Raw genomic sequence first — 14,563 nt, forward strand, 5'->3', positions numbered from 1 at the left:
TCCTTTCTCTCCTAATCAGGAAAGAAGGGAGAACACAGGTGACATGATCAGTTATGTCGTAGAGGAGAAGGTGGAAGGTGCAACCCCTGGCAGGTCCCTGCAGATTCCCCAGAACCCTCCAGATTGGCTGTCTTTTCCCTTCCAAGTGCCCGGCTGTGAAAACAGATGAGATGATGAGCGGCCTTGAAGCAGAAGCCTCTAGTTTGTCTCTATTTCCCTCTTCTCAAAAGAAAGTACTTTTTAGACTTGGAGCTGCCCGGGGAAAGGACCTCATTTCATTCATTTCCGTAACCGCAAAGCATTTACCACAGGGTGTGAATTCCAGCCTGGCATCACGGAATACTAGCAGGTGGGAAAAGGAGTTCTTTTTGTTCTGTCATTGAATGAACCCCAAGGTAAGTTAAGTGGGAAAAGGCCAACTGCAAAGCAGTGTGTAAGGGATGGTACCATTCGCGTAAGCCAGGGGGAAGGGAAGTTTCCATCTCTGGAAGGGTGCCTAAGAAACCGGATGCCTCTGGAAAGGGAACTGTGTGCTGGGCGCAGAGGGGTCGGAGGGAAGCTTTGCACAGCAAACCCTTCACTACTTTTTCAATTTTAAACCCTGTTGAATGTTTTAGTAATAAAAAGAAATAAAATTTAAATTTAAAAAATACACGTCAACTTTATTTAAAATATGCAGAATAGGTAAATCTGCAGAAACAGAAAGCAGATTAGTGGTAGCCAGGGGCTAAGAGTAAGAGGGAATGGGGAGTGACTGCTTAACGGGGTACGGGGTGTCCTTTTGGGGTGAGAGAAATATCCTGAAGCTGGGTGGTGATGATGGTCGCACAACATTGTGAATGTACAAAATGCCACTGAGTTGTGCACTTTGCCTTTTACTGAGGTATAATTGACATAATGCTCACTTGAAAATGGTTAAGACGGTGAATTTCGTGTTATGTGAATTCTGCCGTAATTATACATATATAATTTACATATTATATATAATTATATTTTTGAATGAGCAAATGAATGAATGAATAAAATTACAGACTTACGTTAGACGGCCTCTTTATGTAATGAAATGTCCCTGCTTTGTAGTTTTTTTTTTTATTAAAAAAAATTTTTTTAAGTAATCTCTATACCCATTGTAGGGCTCCAACTCATGACCCCAAGATCAGGAGTCTCAAGCTCTACCAACTGAGCCAGCCAGGAGCCCCTGCTTTGTAGAGGTTTTAATGGGAAATTCCAAGCACACACAAAAGCAGGACGGTATAGTGGGCCCCACTTACTTACCCCACCCCCAGCTTCAACAATTAGCAATTCTGGCCAGTCCAACTCCACTGATACACTGACCCTCTTCTCTACACCTCCTAGATTATTTTGAAGCAAATTATAGCTATTGCAGTGTGGATCTCTAATAGATAAGGACTCTTCTTAAAAAACTTATTTACGATGCATTATCATCTCTAAAAAATTAGGTTGTTCCTTAATATCATCAAAGGGCAGTGTTTACATTTCAAAATTAAATTTGCCTTGCAGATACCCTTTTTAGAGTTGATTCATTGCTTTGTGGTTTTAAAGAGACCAAACGGCTTTCCCCAGAACTGACCTGGTAAGTTCATTCTCAGCCACAATGAGATCTTAAAGAAGTTAAAGTTTCTTCATCTGAGAATGACTGAAATCAGGCAGGTTGCTCTTAAAGTTCCATTCCTGCTCAGATATTTTCTGGAGGGTTTCTGAGGAGCCCCCTTGCCTTCTGTGACCCCCGTCGCTGTGTGGTGATGAACGTCAGTCCTGAAATGCCAGTGAGCTGATTGAAATCCTAATTTGAGAGGCTCCACTTCAGTGCTGGAACTCACCAACAAGAGCGTCTCCATTCTCCCTCTTGGTTATTGGAATAGCAGCCACACTTCCTTGTCTGAGGGGGACGTGTCCCAAGCCCCCCCAGCGGATGCCTGGATCCACAGAGAGTACCCACCCCATGCAGACGATGTGTTTTCCTGCACATGCACACCTAGGATCATGCATACCTACGTATAAGTTAGACACAGCAGGAGATGAAAACAATAACTCGTCCTAAAATAGAACAATTATAACAATGCACTGTAACAAAAGTTACGTCAGTGTGGCCTCTCTGTCAAAATACCTTATTGTGATATTTCTTCTTCTTCCCGTGAGGATGTGAGATGATGAGAAAGCGCCTACAGGCGGAGAGGACATGAGGTAGGGGACGAGGGCATGTGTCTGCGACGTAGCATTAGGCTGCTGGTGACCTGGGGATGCGTCAGGACCAGCATCATCTGCTTGCAGACCTCGGCTTGACTGCAGGTAAGCAAAACCCCAGAAGGTGAATAGTGGGTGTGTGTGTGTGGCGGGGGGGGGACTACTGTATCTTAACTTCTCCCCATCTTTGCTGAATGTAGTTCTGGATGACCGTCTTTCTCCCTCTGGGGACTCCTCCACAGCACTCCCCTCCCCACAGCACCCAGACTGCCCTCGTCGGTTGTCAGCCGCCTAAGACAGGGGCGGTGGGCACTCGAGGCATCATCCCAAGTTACAGCTGAAGCCGTCTAAAAAGAAATTGGGAGGTTTGACTCTTTCCTTTTTTTCTCCTCTACTTTCCCCCCCCTCTTTTTTGTGTTTATAACGCATTGGTGGGCCCACGTAAGTGACATTTCCCTTCATCCCACCCAGATGCTCTGAGTTTTAGCATGACGGCTGTCTCCGGTTAATTCTTATCCCCTTCCTTCACCCCTCAATTGTACTTTCCTCCCAATGTGCTGTGCCTTCCAGAGTGACCACTGGCTTATCTGCAGGACCGTCAAGCCCGGAAGTGGGCCAGAGGACCCCCCCCTCCTTCAGGAGACCACGCCTCTGTGGCGGGACAGCACTAGCTCAGGTGCCGATGCTGCCCTTTCTACAGATGACAGACCTGAGGCCTAAGGAGGTTGGAGAACACGCCTGAGCCTAATAACGGGGGCCGGGCGGGGGGGAGCCCAGGTCAGAAGCCAGACAGCCTGCTCACCTAACTACCGTGCTCTGTTGCCTAACCCTAAGGGGTGATTTTTGTGGTTACAGAGGAGGGCACATCAGAGGGATTTGGTTTTCACCCGAGAGCAAACACAGTAGCAACTGCTTATTTCGTATAAGTCAAGTTGGCTCTGGGTGATAGTATCCTTTGTTTTAGCATTTCCCAAAATGTGTCCCCTCCGGAAAACTTAAGGTTTTGTTGTCAATAAATTGACTTAATTTAGAAAAGATAGTATATTGCATTCATTCTTGGAGTTTCCTGTCTATGCTGACACAGTACAGGTTCTCAAAAGAGAGAGACCGGTAAAGAAGCCTATTTCCGTTTCGTCCACCCCTATGGAGGACGGAAACTTTCCCAGCTGCATAACACCTATTGACATCCCACGGAAACACTGCTTTATGTAAACTCTCTGGAGTGAAGATCAACACGGAGCTGTTTCAGAAATTTTGTTGTCCTTTCTCTAATTTGTTTTCATGAAAACAAAGCCCTTCCTGGCTTTATTAAAAGGAAGACACTTCAGAATTTCTAACCTGTTTTGCCATAACCCACTCTGACCCACTGTACCCTGGAGTGGTTGTGGGGGTGGGGGTCCTGTTTCTGCAGTGCTCATAGGCCCGGAGGCCCCCACTAGAGCAACCTGAATGTGAGTCAGCCTCCCTCTTGGGCTTCGGGCTTCCTTAGGCTGGCTTGCATCAGAAGGGCCCCCCGGGTGAAATTTCAGCTGTGATGATATAGTTGGTGTCCAGTGTCTCTCTCTGTAAACACTGACCTCAGATTTGGTAGATAGAAGCTTCCAGACTTATTTCCATGTAATGACCCAGCTGGATCTAAAGGTAGAGTATGATGTCACCAGCTCTCTGTAGTCATTCCCTAATTAATACCTGGCCATGACTACCTGGCTCTTTTGTTCTAAATTAGGACTATATCTCATTGTCATCCCTCAACTACGGGGAACCGAGCCAGGGGGATGGGCTGCCAGAACTTGGGATCATCCAAGGCCTGCGGCACAGAGGAAGAAATGAGAGGCAGTATACAGGCCCTGCGTTCAGGATGTTGGAATAGGAAGGGCCAGGCGTGCAGAGGCAGCAGGCCCGAGGGAGTCTTCGGGCCCAGGAGGCCGAGGAGGGCTTGGCAAAGCAGCTCACTGCTCTGAGTAGCTCTTGGGAGCATAAAGTCAGTCTGGCTGGGAGCCTTTCTCTTCACAGCCCCCGGTGGCTAGGTTGGCCCCACCTTGCTGGTGGAACATTCTCGTTCATTCTTTCCCAAATTTGTCTTTCATAAGAATCACTGCAGGTACTTATTAAATACGCAGATTCCCATACCCCACCCCCAGGATGTACTGATTCGATCTGTTTAATGAATGTTCTGAGAGACCTGTGTGATGAGGCCAGTTTGGGGAAATATTCCTCTAGTTGTCAAGGGATCCTACTCAGGAGTAATGGCTCGGTCCATGCCTCCCAAGTGATTTTGTTTGCCGTCTGTTCATCTTTGGGCCACAAGGGTCTCACATTCTCTCAGAAGAGAGGACCAGGGCCTCCTCGTCCCCCTTCCCCTCATCCTCTGGGGGGGGATCTCGGACACCCAGCCCCTCCGGCCGGGGCCAACGCATAGCCTGATGTCAGGCCCCGTCTAGAAGTTTCTAGGTTTTCTCCCTCTCCGGGGGTCAGTCTTCCCCCTCTTGCTTTAGTAAGAAGGGATTTTGGGAGATGTGGTTTGATGAGCTCTCGGTGCCCGTTTGGTGTCTTTTCTATTAAACCTCTAGTCTGCGTCAGGTAGCCAAGAGTATTTATAGAGCACATATTACGTGTAGAACAAGGAATAAAAACTAAATTAAGCATGTCCCTACCCTCTGGGCATTGAAAAACTGTTTGGATTTCGAATAATGAAAACGTTCTGGAGATGGATAGGGGTGATAGTTTCGTGACACTGTGAATGTTCTTAATTTCACTGAAACTGTACACTTAAAAATGATTAAAATGGTAAATTTTATGTGACATATATTTTGCCACAATTCGAAAAAAAAAAAACAAAACCCAACTTGCTCAGGAGACTATATACCCAAGAAACAACTAGAGAGGACGTTTCCAAAGTGATAAACCAGTAAATGTAAAGAAGCCCGTGGATTTAAAGGGATACTTGAGTAAAGAAAACCACTCAGGCAGCTTTTGTGTCAGTTTTGAAGGAGGTTAGGAAAATCTCCTAACTGGGGAATGTTAATCTCCTAACTGGGGAATGTCTCCAGACTGGGAAATGTTGCAAGTGAAAGAGTTCACACAGAATAGAAACGGAATTTCTAAAGGGGAGGCTCTATCACAGAGGCAGCCCACATACTACCCACCAGCCTGGGTCCGGGAAGTGTTTGCTGGGGAATGAAAGGGAACGATGAGGGGGAAGTCTCCTTGGCCAGGTGGCCTCTTGCTTCAACGGAGTAGAGAGGTATTGTCTTGATTTGAAGGGATTTTCTGCTTTCTGGCATTACAACGCTGACATTAGGGGAAGGAAACTCTGGAAACCCCTCCACCCCCCCCCCGCCCCCCAGGGGAGAGCTGTTGGAGATATGGTTAGAGATTTCCAGAAAAGCTGTACTCCTTTCTGGACCAACTGCGGGATCGTGCATCTCTGCCCTGCGCAGCGTGGGAAAGAGCTGGAGGTGGGCCTTGGAACGGAAGCCAACTCTTGCTGGGAGCCCAGCACAGGCAAGAGCTTTGTGGAACTCAGAGGCGAAACCCACTGGGCAGCCATGGGAAACAGGAGGCTTTCAGGAAAGGTGTTACTTATCACAAGGACCCCAGATTTGCAAGGGGGGGGCCTCACTTAGGACAACTGGTGGATGAGTTAAGCTTTATCGGAGGCGGAGATGCTAGGAACCCGAGCCACTGTGGCCTCCCAGATGGCGCTGGAGAAGGGATGAGGGGTGGGGCTGTGCGTCTGACCGGCTCCCCAGGCCAGCCGAGCCATCTGTGGCTGGTCTGACACGTAGTAGGTGTTTGGTGACTTTTTGCTACATTGAAATGAATTGACAACCCACTCGTTTCTATTTTGTAGGACTTGCTTTTTGTTTGTTTTCGTTTTGTTCTTCGTTTTCTAGTAAAGAGTTGCTTCTATTTTTTTTTAAATTTAAGATATTTGATTCAGCTAAATTAAGCTGAAGGGGGTTGACCCACATCTAGAACAGGGGCCCCCTGGGTGCCGAGGGCCACTCTTGCATCCTCCAGGCTCCCCTCCCTCCCTTGGTGATTCAGCCTATGCCTTCCCCAGCCCCACCTCTGCTCCATCAGCCTATGTGTGCTCCTCTTAGAGGCCTGTCTTGGGGATGGCCCTGAGTCCCCCTTCCACACTTCATACCTGCCATCTCTGACTGCCCACTGAACATCTCCTCTTGCACATCCCTCGGTATCCTGCATCTCAGCAGATCCGAAATTGCACCCACCACCTCTGCTCTCTGTTCTGCGGCTGCCCGCCTCCCTCCGGGCTTCCCTGTACCCCGGAGAGGCATCACCATCTACAGGGTGTCTCCAGCTAGAAACCTTCTTAACTCATCCTCAGTCCTGTTGAGCCCATCTCAGACATGGCTCTGGAGTCCCACCTCACCTGTGGGAGCCTGCCCCGTCCGAGCTGTTCTAGATGTGCAAACAGGCGCCTCTCTGTTCCGGAACTGCTGCCCTCAGAGCGAGCGAGCAGGCTTTAGGATTAATTCCTTCTGCCCTGTGCTCAGAGGACACTTGCACCTCCTTGGCCCCACAGTTTTTCTTGGGTTTCTTAGCTCCCCTCCGGAGCCCTAAGTCTCAAGAAAGCCCAGCCGATGAGCTAGGATATGTCCTTTTCCTCCCTCCCAGTTCCAGAACTCCTGGATCTCCGCGTGTACCGCTCTTTGGCCATCACGAGGCTTAGAGGGTGGTTCGCACCCCTGGCTGCACAGTGGGATCGCTTGGGGAGTTTATGGGGTGACGGAGGCCTGGGCACTGCCCAGGCCAATTAAGTCATCCTCTCTGGAGGTAGGGCGCAGGTGTTGGCATTTTGTCAAGGCTCTCTAGGTGATTTCAATCGTCAGCTAAGGTTGAGAACCACTGGTTTACAGCATGTCTTTCCACTCTGTCTTGGGGGGGGTCTCAGAATTGTGCATTCTCCAGCTCCCCAGACTGGGTCTTGCAAGTTCTTCTCCAGGAATAGCTTAACTTGGAATGATTCTATCATATCTTTGACTTTCATGTATCAATTCATCCATCTACTCTGTGCGTGGCACTGGGAAACAAATATAACTCTGTGTTCATGGGGGGCGTCTATTGTCTTCGGCTGATCCCCCACACCTGTTTACTTTGATTGTCCCAACCCTTGATTTTTCCTCTGGGTGTCTGCTTCAGTCCTGAGCCCAGCCCACGGTCCTCTGTGAGAAGCTGCCTCCGCACCTCACTCGGGGCTGCCTGTGACCCCGACTAAGCCCATCAGGGCATGTCATCCACCTGGCCACAGGGGTGGGCTCAGGGACGGGCCCGAGCCCCCAGGCATGCCAGTCAGACACCGTGCAGCTCAATTGTAGGACTGCGGTTTGAATCATTAGGGAATTTACTCTTTTCTTGCTACATGGGATGGTGGGACCAGTGCTGGGAAGAAAGCCTATCTAAGAACAGAGCCCAGCAAAGAAGACCAAGGGAGGGACCCTGCCCTCAAAGATCACTGCCTTACGGGGAGACTCAGCTGCTGAATCATCCCAAAGGCACAGTAGAGGTGATAGGGGGCTAGCTCAGGGCAGCGCAGCAGCGGAACCCGGACAGCCCCGGGGTGCTCGCAGTTGGCTGGGCTGCTCATCTGCTCATTTCCAGTTTTACCTGTTGTAGCTGAACTCTTCTGGGAGACAGCCAGGGAGGTCCGGCCTCTCCTCAAGCTTGTTGGACTGCTGGATGACTGACCCCTCTGCCCAAAAGCTGTCGCTTTCCAGCGCCACAGGAACTCCCTGGTCCCCCCTCTTATTTCAGGCTCCCATCCCTTCCTGGAGGCTGATCAAGACGCCTCTTCTCCCTTCCCAGCCTTGGCTGAAACCTGTCCTAACAAAATTCTGCCCTCTCTAGGCCATTCTCCCTCCGGCTGCCAGAGGATCTAAGATGCGAATCTGATCCTGCTTCAGAACTTGTACTCACTCCCTGTGGCCCTCAGAATCAAGCCCAGACTCCTTCATGTGTCCCCGAGATGGTTCGGTGCAGGCCCACCTTACCTCTCAGGGCTGGCCACTTCCTACCACGCATTACTGAGCCAACCACGTGCACATTGCTATCGTTCCCGGTGTGGGTCATGCCCTGGTGCCCGTCTATTTGCAGGAATCGGCTTTCTCGCCCATACCTCCTTCACGATCCAGCTGGGATGTCCCCCTTTTGAAGCCTCAGCCAGGCAAAGTCAGTATCTCATGGAACTTTGTTCGTACCTCAGTTACACTTTGCGTATTAGGTTGTTTGGAAAAGGTGCTCAGTTAAGGTTAAGTGAATTAATGAATGCTTTCAGAATCGGCGCAGCAGCTAAGGACAGACAGACTTAGGAGAGAGCCCTGGATGTGACAGAGGGCCTTCCTAAGAGCAGGTCCTCGGCTAGATTGGAAACAGAAGGGACTGGCGCTGGCGGTCCTGTAGCCCTCTGGTGTCATCTTAAAGAGCCGGCCCCTCATCTTCTTGGACCCTCGGGTGCCCTGCAGAGGAATCTTGACACCACGGAGAGTTTGGGACATAGGTTTGCAAAGCGTTCCCAGGCGGGAAGTGCGTGAGCTGTTTCATACATTCTCAGACTCCTCAAGCCGACTCTACTAAATTGTAATATGTTGCTTATATAAATAGCATTAGATTAGTATTCATTCAGTTACAATAAAGAATGAAAATTTCACCCTGGTTCCACCATGAAAGCCAGTAATAATAACGGTACTTATAATGTATTAAGAAGGTACCGCTCCAGGGACTGAGCTAAGCATTTTCCATGTATTATCTCATTTAAGCTTTCGAAAGACTTTCTTGGGAGGACCACAGGGAGCAAGCTAACGGTCCAGTGAGGTCTCCCCGCCTTGGCAGGTGAGTGAACAGAGAGGCTGGAAAGCTTGCTCACCGTCACCGAGATGGTCCACGGCACAGCCAGTGCGAGGCCCAGCTCTGTCTGACGCTGGTGTTGGTGCTTCCCCCCCATATTCCTTCTGCTGTCCCGTGAGCCAGACTTTTCATGTTCTGTACATCCGGGCCTTGGCCACACACACTAATAGTTTTTACCTAACCAGAGTCCCGACACAGTGAGAATGGAAACCTAGATTGCTGTCCGGACTCAACTTCATATCAAAACACACCCCCGGTCCCTCACCTGGTCCTGCGGAGTCTACCCCCAGATACATGTCTGATCAATAATCCACCTTCCTTCGGCTCCACCCTTAGTTTTCGTCTGGGCTTCAGCTGAGCTTCGTAACCAGTCTCCATGTCTTTACTCCTGCCTCCTCCTTGCTCCTCCCGGAACCAGACTGATCTTTGAAAAAGGTAAATGATCTCCCCCCACCACCCCACTCCACCAGTGCACTTGGACAAATCCCAGATCCTGAGCCAGGCCTCAGGCCCCTGGATCCCTGTGCCTCATGAAACTTACCACATTTGAACCATCCTGACTTTCCGGCTCCTCCGAACTTCCCACCTCTCCCCCAGCTCAGGGCTCGTTGCCCCCTCCGCCCGGGAGGGACTTCTGGCTCCACACCATCCCCAGCCAGCCCCTCCTCAGAGGCCGTTCCCGCCCCACCCTTCTCAACTTAAATTAGAACTCTTCTAGTCACACAGATCACAGTTTATATATTGTGTGATTATTTGACTCCTATTTTTCACCCAATGTTATAATATTGGGATGGAAGGATTGTGTCTCTTTGGCTGAGCACTTTATCCCTCATGCCCAGCACAGCGTCAGACACCAAGCAGGTGATCAATATTTGCCGAAAGAATAAGTATTTTTCTACGTTACTATATGGTCCTCATAGATATCATCTAGTAGCTGCATAGCACCTGGTAGTTCTCCATTTAATTAAGGGCTTTCATGAAACATTTGTTGCCTATGTCAAGAACTGACTTTGTAGGGTCAGAAGAAAAAAATGTTTAAAGTCCCTGGATCAGCAGTATCAGAAGTCTGAACACACTAATAATAACATCAGCCATGTACACGCTAAGCCTAATCTTGCTGTTGAGAGAAAAATATATATAGATTACAGGTTTCGAAATCAATGGAGTGGGTTGTGGGCAGTACTACTTTTAAAAATAGAACAGAAGGGGCAATGTTAAATGCTTTGCGGGTGAGAGGATAAGAATTGTTCTGTATAACTTTCATAGGTATATATATATATATATATATATATATAAAACCTTTGTTTTCATTTTACACAGATAGGTATCTGTGGAGAACGTCGAAGTGGGCCTGGGTTGTGGTGTCAGATGTATTTCTCACTGCGAGTTGCATGGAAAAGCACGGAGACGGGTGGCTGGCTTTGGGAGTCTTGCACCCATGTCAGGCCCCAGGTATCACTAGCTGGGGTACTGGCTCAGAGCCCCGCACGCTCACCTTCCCGCCGTGGCCGATGGCGAGAGGGCGTGCAGGATTTGGCAAACAGGAGACCCCCAAGGCTACTTTCTTTTTCAAAAAACTTTTTATTTTGAACCAATTTTCGATGTACAGAGAAGTGGTAAAGATAACGCCTAGAGCTCTTGCACACCCCTCACCGGGCTCCCCCCCACCATCAGCGTCTTGCGTTACCACAGGATGTGCGGCCCAAGGAACCCTCACTAGCGTGTTGCTAGTCACTGAACTCCAGACTTTCTTTGGGTCTCACCAGGTTTTCTTCTTTCTCTTCCAGGACCGAGTCCAGGATCTTGGATGCATTCAGTCATCACGTCTCCTGGGTCTCCTCCGGTCTGTGACGGTTTCTTGGTCTTTCCTTCTTTGTCGTGACCTTGATGGAGGAGTCCTAGTTAGGTATTTTGTAGAATGTTCCCGAATGTGGATTTGTCTGGTGTGTTTCTCATGATTCGTTGGGGGGTTATGGGTTTAGGGGAAAAAAAGACATCATGCAGGTGAAATGCATGTCTTGTCACACCCTATCAGAGGGCACGAGATACCAACATAGCTCATCACTGGTGATGTGAAACTTGATCACTTGGTCAAGATGGGGTCTGCTGGGTTCCTCCCCTGTGAAGTTACCATTTTTCCCTGTCTGTACTCTGTTCTTTCGAGGCAAATCACTAAGACACTAAGACCTACTCTCAAGAGAGTAGGGGGTGGGGCGTGTCACACTCTATCTCCTGGAGCGGGGAGTATGTACACAACTCATTTGGAAATCTTCTGTAGGGAAGATTCGCCTCTTCACTTACTTAATAATTTATTTTTTTTTAAGATTTATTTATGTATTTGAGAGAGAGAGAGCACAGAAGGAGAGGGAGAGGGAGAAGCAGACTCCTCGCTGAGCAGGGAGCCTGACTTGGGGCTCGATCCCAGGACCCTGGGATCATGACCTGAGCCGAAGGCAGGTGCTTACCCAACTGAGCCACCCTGGTGCCCCCTTAATAATTTATTTAAGTCTGGGCTGATGTATATTTGTTTCTTATTTTGCATCATAATCCTAATCAGTGTCATTTATCTTAATGCTCAAAGTGTTCCAGCTTTGGCCATTGGGAGCTCTTTCAGTGGCTCCTGTGTCCCCATCCTGGTGTTTTTTTCTAGTACTCTCCTTAGCCAAGGCAGCTGGGGGGCTGCGGGGTTTGCAGGCCATGCAGAGGAGGGGGCGCATGGGAAGCTGCTCCCTGTTCCCTCGGTTCCTCAGTTCTCTTCACCTGCAGCTCTCTGGTTAGCCCCCCACCATTGTCTGATCTGCCCTGGTCAGAGTGCAAAACGTTCCTCAGGCTGATTGTCTGTTGCTGGCGATCCGATTCTGGAAGGCTCTCCTACCCACACAGAATGGCAGGAATTCCAAGTGCCTGAGTTTGTGCCAGTCAAGGTCTGGCTTCCCAGACTTCTGGGGGTATCTCTGCCCCACCCACTCCCAACCCTGGATCTAGCCAAACATCCCCTTTGACCTTCCCGAGGCTGATGTTGCAGAGTTGGCTTTCACCGCACCTGCTCTCGCTGGTGCACGTCCAGTGGGTGCCCTTGCTTCCTGGAGAAGAATATAACCCCACCCTCTCTGTCAGGTTTCTCCTCTCCGAGGCTCACGCCTCTGCCTGGGGCTGGACCCTGTGCTCTCCCCACCCCTGTCTTTGGTCTGGTGCCCCCCACTGGCCCCTGTTGCTTGGCCTTAAAAGGATCCTCAAGTCTCCTGTCCCTGCGCCAGCCTCCAGCCAGCACAGCCCCTCTCTCCCATCCCCTCAGGCCTCTTGAAAGAGGACTCTCAGCCGTTCCTTTTCCTTGACAACTGGGCCACACGGAGCAAGTCGCTGGGAAATCTTTCCCACAAAAGGGGTGACAACTGGTTTTGATGCGGTGGGAGGGACGGATAGGGACATTGAGTGGCCCCACCCTCAGGCAGATCCCATGGTGATGAAGTGCTGCCCCAGGCTCTGGCTTGTCTGGGAAGGCTCCCAAGAGGCAGCACCCCATCTGGGCCTGGGGAGTTGGGGTTGAAGGAGAGGAGGGAAGCCACTCCCTACAGGTCCTCCAAAGTTGGTGCAAGCAAGGGGCATCTGTTTCCAAATCTTGTCTGGTCCATGCTTTTTCCTTTTACCCTCACCCTGTAGGGAGGGCCTTTGCCCAGGGGGACAGCCACTTTACTCATGGAACGTCGTCGAGCCTTCCGTGGGCTCACACCTCCAGCACCGCCCTGCTTCCCACATTCAGTGATTCACAAGCTCCTCCCGTTTCCCCTCACTGCATCCTCCCAAGGTAAGTGGGTGTGCCCTTCCCATCAGTGGAACCAAGAGATATTCTTGTTCATGATTTGGGAGACGGCTTAGCGCTGCTGCATCATGAGTCTGTGTTCTGATACCCCCACTCCAGCTGAGCTGGCCTCTGTCATTATTCCCCAATGCTGACTTCTGCCTTCGACACTGCTGAGGACAGCCCTCACCCCCACCCCCACCCCTGGTCTTTGGAACTCAGCTGGTGATAGTTATGTCTCCTCCAGGACCAAATACCAGTCCTGGTATTTGGCTCTGAACAGACTCACTTGTGCTTACAGACCCTGGCGAATTTTGTGTGTGTGTGGCCTGGCCTATGCTAATTCATTCATTCAACAGGTATTTATGGAGGATTTTCAGGCACAGCTTTAGGCACTGGAGATACAATGATGAACAAAAAGACATGGCTTCACAGAGTTTCCAAATGTGCCTGGGAGACGAATATTAAACTGGTAATTTAAAAAATTTATACTGCAAATAATAAGTGCAATATGGGAGTATGGGAGTTCACAGTTTGTCTAGGGCATTAATAAAGGTTCCACAAGGAAGTGACAGTTTAACTGAGATATGAAGAATGAGTAGGAATTGACTAGGGGTGACAGGAGAGGAGAAAATCTTCCCAGAGGGCGAGAGTAGCATGTGCAAAGGTCCTGGGGCTGAAAGGGGGATGGTCAGTTGGCTAAGGGCAGGGAGAGGAGAAGGAGAAAGAAAAAGCTGGAGAGGGCAGTGGAGGCACCATGGGGCAGGGGCTTGAGGCATGTTTAGTATCTTGGTCTTTATCCTAAGGACAGTGAGAAGGTAGCCACTGAAGGATTTTAAGAAGAGTGATATGATCAGATTTGTAATTGAGAAAATTACCACAGTGTGAAGTACAGGGGATGGGTGCCCCCTGAGGAGACCTTGGTGGTTAGCAGGTAAACTTGTGGTCCCAGAAGAGATGAGGGTAGGTTTGAGATGGTGGCCCTACTTCATATGCTTGTTGCTTTACTTTTTTTTTTTTTTTTTAACTGTTCTGAAATGGCAGGTTTATGTGGGCAGTGTGTTCTCAGCAGAAGATGATCTGGTGGGAAGGCCCTCAGGGGCAGAAGGTTAGCTTAGTCTTAGTGCCAGCCTTTGGTAGGGAATCAGAACATGATGTGTGGACAGGGGATTCAGGGACTGCTCTTCTTTAAGTTCCTCTTTGTGCCATCTCAATTTCCCTTGCTCTAAGAATAAAACCAAACTTAATTAAGCCCCATTAAAAGCTATTACGCTAATTGGGAGCCCAGCCCCATCTTTACCCGGGGAAGAGCCCAGAACACCTGCTGCAGGTGCAGGATCCTTCCTGCCACGTTGGCTTCCCGGAATTTCATGGCGGCGGCTACCCTGAGCCACCAAGCCCGGCAATGGACAAGAAATGAAGGTGGGCTTCAAGGAAGGGCATGACCGTGCCCATCTCAGATTCTGGAGACCTGAGCTCGGGTCTGAAAATGTGACCTTGGGCAACTCACTTTCACCGCGGGGGCCTCAGTTCCCTCCTCCGCAATCGTAGGGTGGCCCCCAAATCCCTCCAGCTGCGAGCGCGACTCTCGGTCCAGCAGGCGGGATGCACGCCCGGAGGCACTGCGCCAAGCCCCCCGGGCGGGCCAGGGGCCGGGGCGCACCCACGCCGCCCGCCGCGGGAAAGGCC

The 14,563-nt window shown here is 50.0% G+C and overlaps 1 protein-coding gene across 3 annotated transcripts in view; it reads left to right on the forward strand.

The window, feature by feature from the left end:
* HOMER2 (homer scaffold protein 2) overlaps positions 1 to 14,563 on the forward strand; it is a 130,995-nt gene that overhangs the window by 31,231 nt on the left and 85,201 nt on the right. The window contains exons 2-6 of one of the 3 annotated variants that reach the window (XM_073882207.1): positions 2,161 to 2,310; positions 2,406 to 2,570; positions 10,863 to 10,981; positions 12,736 to 12,880; positions 13,234 to 13,346. The gene's annotated coding sequence lies outside the window, so the exon portion shown is untranslated. Of the gene's footprint in view, positions 1 to 2,160; positions 2,311 to 2,405; positions 2,571 to 10,862; positions 10,982 to 12,735; positions 12,881 to 13,233; positions 13,347 to 14,563 lie in introns of those variants that run through there. The other 2 variants (XM_073882208.1, XM_073882210.1) reach the window with 2 other exon arrangements.

Source organism: Callorhinus ursinus, unplaced genomic scaffold (assembly GCF_003265705.2).
Source record: "Callorhinus ursinus isolate GAN/ISIS: 27379988/994484 unplaced genomic scaffold, GSC_fseal_2.0 scaffold45, whole genome shotgun sequence".
In the NCBI taxonomy this organism is placed as follows: Eukaryota; Metazoa; Chordata; class Mammalia; order Carnivora; family Otariidae; genus Callorhinus; species Callorhinus ursinus.